We start from the raw sequence: 6385 nt of genomic DNA, 5'->3' as shown, positions 1-6385 counted from the left end.
TCCGGTTTTCGAACCTCACTTGTCCTTGGAGCAAGTGCAGGTTACCTGTCAAGCAGCAATCACCACAAGGAGTATATAACCATTTGAGACTAGACCTTTGATTAAAAGAGACTCATGGAAGCATAGCTTTCCCCCTCCAGTGACCAGCAGGAAGGTTGCACGGGGACAAATGGAGGCAGAGGAAGCTGAGAAAGTCTTATGAGTCAGCCTTAAAATACAGAACCAGGCGAGGCTGCCTTCCTTTTCTGAGAGAACTCTTGGCCAGACAGGAAGTGCTCTGAGAGGTGAACAGTTCCCCTCCCCTTCACACAAGATAACGCCCATACTCGGTTGCGACTCATGTTGTCAAAACAAGACAGAACTCTCCAGATTTTAAAGCCAGCTCAGCATCACAACGGAGACGTCAGTAGCATCGAATGAGCAAGCGACAAAACAAAACTGCAGCAGAAGCATAGAGCATGGCAAGGATAAACCTAGAAGAAAAACAAACCACAAATATGCTGAAAACCAGGATCTGAGCAATTCCTGCCTCCCCCAGGCAGGCTGACCGGTTCACTCACTGGGAATATTTGTGATAGACTTTTTGCTGTTCTTCCACACTGTGAGAGAAACCATTGGTTGTCCCTATTACATCATGCCTTTTAAAATTTCATTTTGCCCTGTGTGCAGCCCAGAGAGAACATTGGCAAAGAACGTACACTGTGTACATGTTCATGCTCTTCATTTTGCTGTTACTTAAAATGATGTGGTACAGTTTCAAAGGGGCAACCAACAGGGATGTACTAAAAGGAATTAGAGGATTGCCCATTGGATACAATGGGAGAGGCTTGAAGGCCCATTGGTGATAATGACAGCCAGGAATGCCAATTGACTTGCATGGGCTCCACTGAAATACATGGCAGCACAAAAAATATCACAAAGAAAACGCAGAATGGTTTTTCCATTAAGATCATTGGGCCCAGGTAGGCTACTCTGGGACTGGAATGCCAGTCCCCAGAGTGAAATGATGGTCCCTAGGAAGAGATTCAGTGCTCCTGGACTGGAATGACAGGTTGCAGAGTGGAATGACGGCCCTGGGAGTAGCGGAGGTGTTCTGGGACTGGAATGACAGCTCTCAGAGTGGAAAGATAGTCCCAGAATTCTTTTGCAACTCCCAGGGGCTATCATTCTAGTCCCAGAACACTTCTGCTACTCCCAGGGGCTCTCATTCCACTCTGCAACCTGTTATTCCAGTCCAGGAGCACTTTTATTAATTTTTTAAAAAAATCTACAACAAACAAATCTACACAGTACAAACAGACACTCTACTACACATAACGTATATACCAAGAGTGCAGTTACATTATATGCTTATATGCAATTACTTAATTAATAAAAACTCTATATCAAATACTTTCCATTCTTCTATCTTCTGTGTTCTCAAGTCCATTGCGCTATCCTTGCCTAATCTTCTATTACATTTGCATTATACCAATCATAAAACTTTCCCCATGTTTTTTGAAATGTCCACTCTTTGCTTAATCTCATTTCTAAAGTCAGTTTATCATTTTCTGCTGTTTCAAAAAGTTTATTCACAAACTCCTGTTTCGTTGGTATCACCATGGTTTTCCAATATTTGGCATATAAGATTCTTGCAGCTGTCGTCATATAAACAGTCAAATACCTATTCTCTTTTTCATAATCCTTTGGAAATATATTCAACAGCAAGACCTCTGGAGTAAATGGAATCTTTGCTCTTAGTATCTTCTCCATCAAACTATGGACCCATTTCCAAAACTTTTTAGTAACAACGCATAGCCACCACATATGGTAAAATGTACCCCTTTTACTCTTACATTTCCAACATTTATCAGAACAGTTAATATTTTGCTTAGCCAGTCTATCAGGTGTAACATACCATCTATAAAACATCTTGTACATATTCTCTTTATATGTTATAGCATTAGTCATTTTAATATTTTTCTCCCAAATTTGCCCCCAATCTTCAAGATTTATAGTATGCCCTAAATTCTGAGCCCATACAATCATATTATACTTCACAATGTCCTCTACCATTGTATCATTGCTAGGGGGTATCTCAGCCCCCTTCTTAAGATGTAAATGTACTGGCTATTCCTTCAGTAAACACGGTTGGCAATTACATAAACCCTCAGCTTTGTTAATTTCATGCTATGTAAGGGTATTGCAATTCTGCATGGTGGTGAGAAATGCCATCAAGTCACAGCTGACTTACGGCGACCCCTGGTGGGGTTTTCAGGGCAAGAGACATTCAGAGGCGGTTTGCCATTGCCTGCCTCTGTGTAGCAACCCTGGGCTTCCTTGGTGGGTCTCCCATCCAAATACTAGCCAGGGATAACCCTGCTTAGTTTCTGAGATCTGATGACATCGGGCTAGCCTGGCCTATCCAGGTCAGGGCTAGTTCTGCATGGCAAATTTGCAAATCCACATTGTTTCATACTGTATTTCTGCAGTAGTTCCTTTGTGTCAAGCTTTGGGAATTTTTTTATCTATGGCTGCCATCTGGTGGCAGGAAAGGCCACTGCAGGCAAAAGGAAAATAGGACTATTTGCTGAACTGCAGGCTGTGGAAGGTCAGTACGAGACCCGGGTGCCGCATGATGGAGTGAGCTCCCATCTCTAGTTCCAGCTCCTGCCAACCTAGCAGTTTGAAAGCAAGAAATTGCCAGTAGATTAATAGGTACCACTTAGGTGGGAAGGTAACAGCGTTCCATGCGCCTTGGTGTTTAGTCATGCCGGCCACATGACCACGGAAACGTCTTCGGACAGCGCTGGCTCTTCGGCTTTGAAACGGAGATGAGCACTGCAACCCTAGAGTCGGATTCGACTGGCTTTCGAGCAAGGGAACCTTTACCTTTTTATTGTGTAATTTGCATTCTTAGGGGGAATTAAGGTGAAATTCCGTTCCAATGTGGGTTTGGTAAAACAGTGGAGCGAATGCTAGATGCAGAATGGGCCATATTGCTAACTACCTAGAAGTTGGCAACCCTATCCAGGATGTTGTGTTGCATTTATGCTTTCTCTTTCCCACTTTCTGTGTATTGTGGAAGTATGGTGACACACCACAGAGTTTTGTTAGCACTGCTGTATTTGACTTGTAGTTTCCTTGTGTATGAGGGACATGGGGCACTTGTGAACATGCTGCCCAGCGACTGTGGGAGTCAGCAGAACATCGAATTAAGAACCCAAAGGTTGAAGATGTCAGAATGTCAGGGCCCAGTAGTTCTGTATCTAAATTTAAAACACAAATATTACCAAATATACAAAAATACATGTATTTATTACAAATTAGATAAAAACAAGTGTAGGCCCAAATACTAGCCTCAAATCAGAATAAAATCATACAATTATCTCAAACATTGACCATTTTTGACCCTGACCAAACACATTTCAGCCAACTGACCTTCAGTGGCCAAACAAATGTTACACAGCGGCTCCAGACAGTACAACAATAAAACAGCTATTTCTTAAACTTAGACCAAGTTGAATTAATCAATATCTGTGACCTACAGCAGAGATACAATTCAGAGGCCTAATTTTAAATAACCTGCTGATGCTAGGGTTGCCAGCCTCCAGGTGGGGCCTGGGGATCCCCCGCTTTTACAACTGATCTCCAGCTGACAGAGATCAGCTCCCCTGGAGAAAACGGCTGCTTTGGAGGGTGGACTCTATGGAATGGTACCCTGCTGAGGCCCCTCCCCTCCCCAAACCCCGCCCTCTCTCGGATCCACCCGCAAAGTCTCCAGGTATTTTCCAACCCAGACCGGGCATCCCTATGCTGCCCTAATCAGGTACACGTGTCTTGAATGGCAATTCAATTGTGTACCTTCCTCTCCTGGTCCATTTTTTTTTTAAAAAAAGATGCAGTCTGGAGTCAGACAGCAACCTCAGTCTCAAGATTACAAACTTGTTCCCCGAGAGCCAGGAGTTCACTGCACCAAGCACACACCCACAGCTTCTGCTCAGCAGGCAGGTAGTCCTACGGGGTGAGCCTCCAGCCGTTGTGCACGATAGCACCCATCCCCGTTTTCACTTTCTGACTTTGAGACTGGCTTTGTAATGCCTTTGAACTTGGAGTGCAGGTCTTTGTTTGGAACTAGCAAATGATCGACTAATGAGAGGGACACAATCGAATGCCGCCGGCCTCCTTACCCTGTAGCCAAACTTGCTCAGCTGCCTAACTCCCTCGCCGGGTATCCTGTATTAGGTGCTTCACAGGGCCTTTTTTGTAGAAAAAGCCCAGCAGGAACTCATTAGCATAATAGACCACACCCAACAGCAGAAAACCATTAGCATATTAGGCCACACCCATGACAACACAGCTCATTAGCATACTAGGCCATACCCCCATGTTACCAGAAGTGTGGTCATCCAGCCACACCCACCTTTTGCTTCTTATTCTGTTTACCTTGTTTGTTGTCCAAACCCAGGGCTTTTCTTGTAGCAGGAACTCCTTTGCATGTTAGGCCACACACCCCTAAAGTAGCCAATCCTAATGAATTTCTGCTGTTGGGTGTGGCCTTATATGCTAATGAGTTCCTGCTGGGCGTGGCCAACTCGGGAGCCAGCCGGAACTCCGTCCCTGTGCGTTCCTGCCCAAAAATAGCCCTGGTGCTTTATATAAAAGACGTAGTCTAAGCACAGCAAGTATAACAACATTTATTGCTGATGTGCATTCATTAGGCCTCAGCCAGGCCTCCCATCTTAGAACGGCACAGCAATGGGAGGAGCTACTCTCCCCACCCCCGCTGCTCAGACGTGCCAATGATATTCCCTGGCAATGATTAACCAGGCCACTAGGTGGCAACAACAACTGAGCCTATACTTTAAGATTGTGGTACCTCAAGAAGGGTGCAATACCTCTGGTGGCCAGTTGGCCATTCGGCCTCTACCAATCGTTAGCAGCCAGGAAGGGCAAGAATCAACCGCCCAGGGGGCAGACATCACCTCTCCAAGGAGCACGCTCACATCCTCAGGGTGAACAACATAAAAACATAAGAAGAACCCTGCTGGATCAGAACAGTAGTCTGTCTAGTTCAGCATACCGTCTCACACAATGGCCAATAGGGTTGCCAGACCCCCAGTCTGGGCAGGGTTTCCCCCAATTTCCGGGGCTCCAGGACGCTACCGGGCAGCTGGTTGGCGGCGGAAGCCCTACCCCCAAGCAGGCACGTTGCCCTGCGACGTCCCTGTCACGATAATGTCACCCGGAAGTGATGTCATCATGCCAGGGACATCAGGGGGGGATGCTCTAGTTTTTTGGGCAAACTCTATGGTTTTGAAGGCAAATACCCATAAGAGTTTTGCCCAAGGACTAGAGCGGCACCCCTGACGACCCCAGTGTGATGACATCACTTCTGGCTGATCTCATCGTGGCGTGTGCACAAAATGCGCACATCAGAAGATCCTGGAGGAGAGGCAGGATCCCCACGCCAGTAGCCATGTAGGAGCTGGCAACCCTAGTGGCCAACCAGGACCTATGGAGGGCAAAAACAGGGCACAGAAGCTGAGGCCTTCTCCTTATGCTGACTCCTGGCTCTGGTATTCAGAGGTTTACTGCCTCTGAACATGGAGGTTCCCTTTAGTCCCCATGGCTAGTAGCCACTCATAGACCAATCTTCCATGAATCTTTTTTCTTTTCTTTTCTTTGCTATCAAGTCGCAGCTGGCTTATGGCAACCCTGTGGGGTTTCCAAGGCAAGAGAGGTGCAGAGGTCGTTTGCCATTGCCTGCCTCCGCATTGCAACCATGGACATCCTTGGTGGCCTCCCCAGGGGTCGTTTCGTAGAAAAAGAGCTAGGGGAACTCATTAGCATAACTCATTAGCATATGCCATAGCCCCTGACATCACCGGAAGTGTGTCATAAGGCCACACCCCCTGACATCACCAGAAGTGTGTCATAAGGCCACACACCCCGCCCCCAACGGTCCCGGCTGCCACTGGCGGCCTTGCAGCTCCACTGCCGAGCCCCATGAGGCGGCTAGTGGTGGACCTGCAAGGCCGGTGGGAGTGCAAGGAAGCCCCGTGAAGGCCCTCCCTGGCCCCAGGCAGGCAGGGGTGGGGAGAGGCAGGGAGGAAGCAACTTACCCTCCCTCTTCTCCTGCCTCCTCCTGGCTGAATGAGGGCCGGAAGCGGGGCGGCCGGAAGCAGGGGGCAGGGCTTCGTCATGTGCCCCGCCCCCCGTACCTCACCCTGGGGAACTGCGATCCCCCACGTTCCCCCCGAAATGACCTCTGGCACCTGGTATTTTTGGCCACTGTGGGACCCAGAGTGTTTGGCTGGATGGGCCACTGGCTTGTTTCAACATTGGCTCCTCTTATGTTCTTATGGGTAGCCATGCTGGTCTGAAGGTGCATGCACACGAGAGC

Source organism: Gekko japonicus, unplaced genomic scaffold (genome assembly GCF_001447785.1).
Source record: "Gekko japonicus isolate JY-2015 unplaced genomic scaffold, Gekko_japonicus_V1.1 scaffold1500, whole genome shotgun sequence".
NCBI lineage: Eukaryota > Metazoa > Chordata > Lepidosauria > Squamata > Gekkonidae > Gekko > Gekko japonicus.
This window is presented reverse-complemented; position numbering follows the sequence as displayed.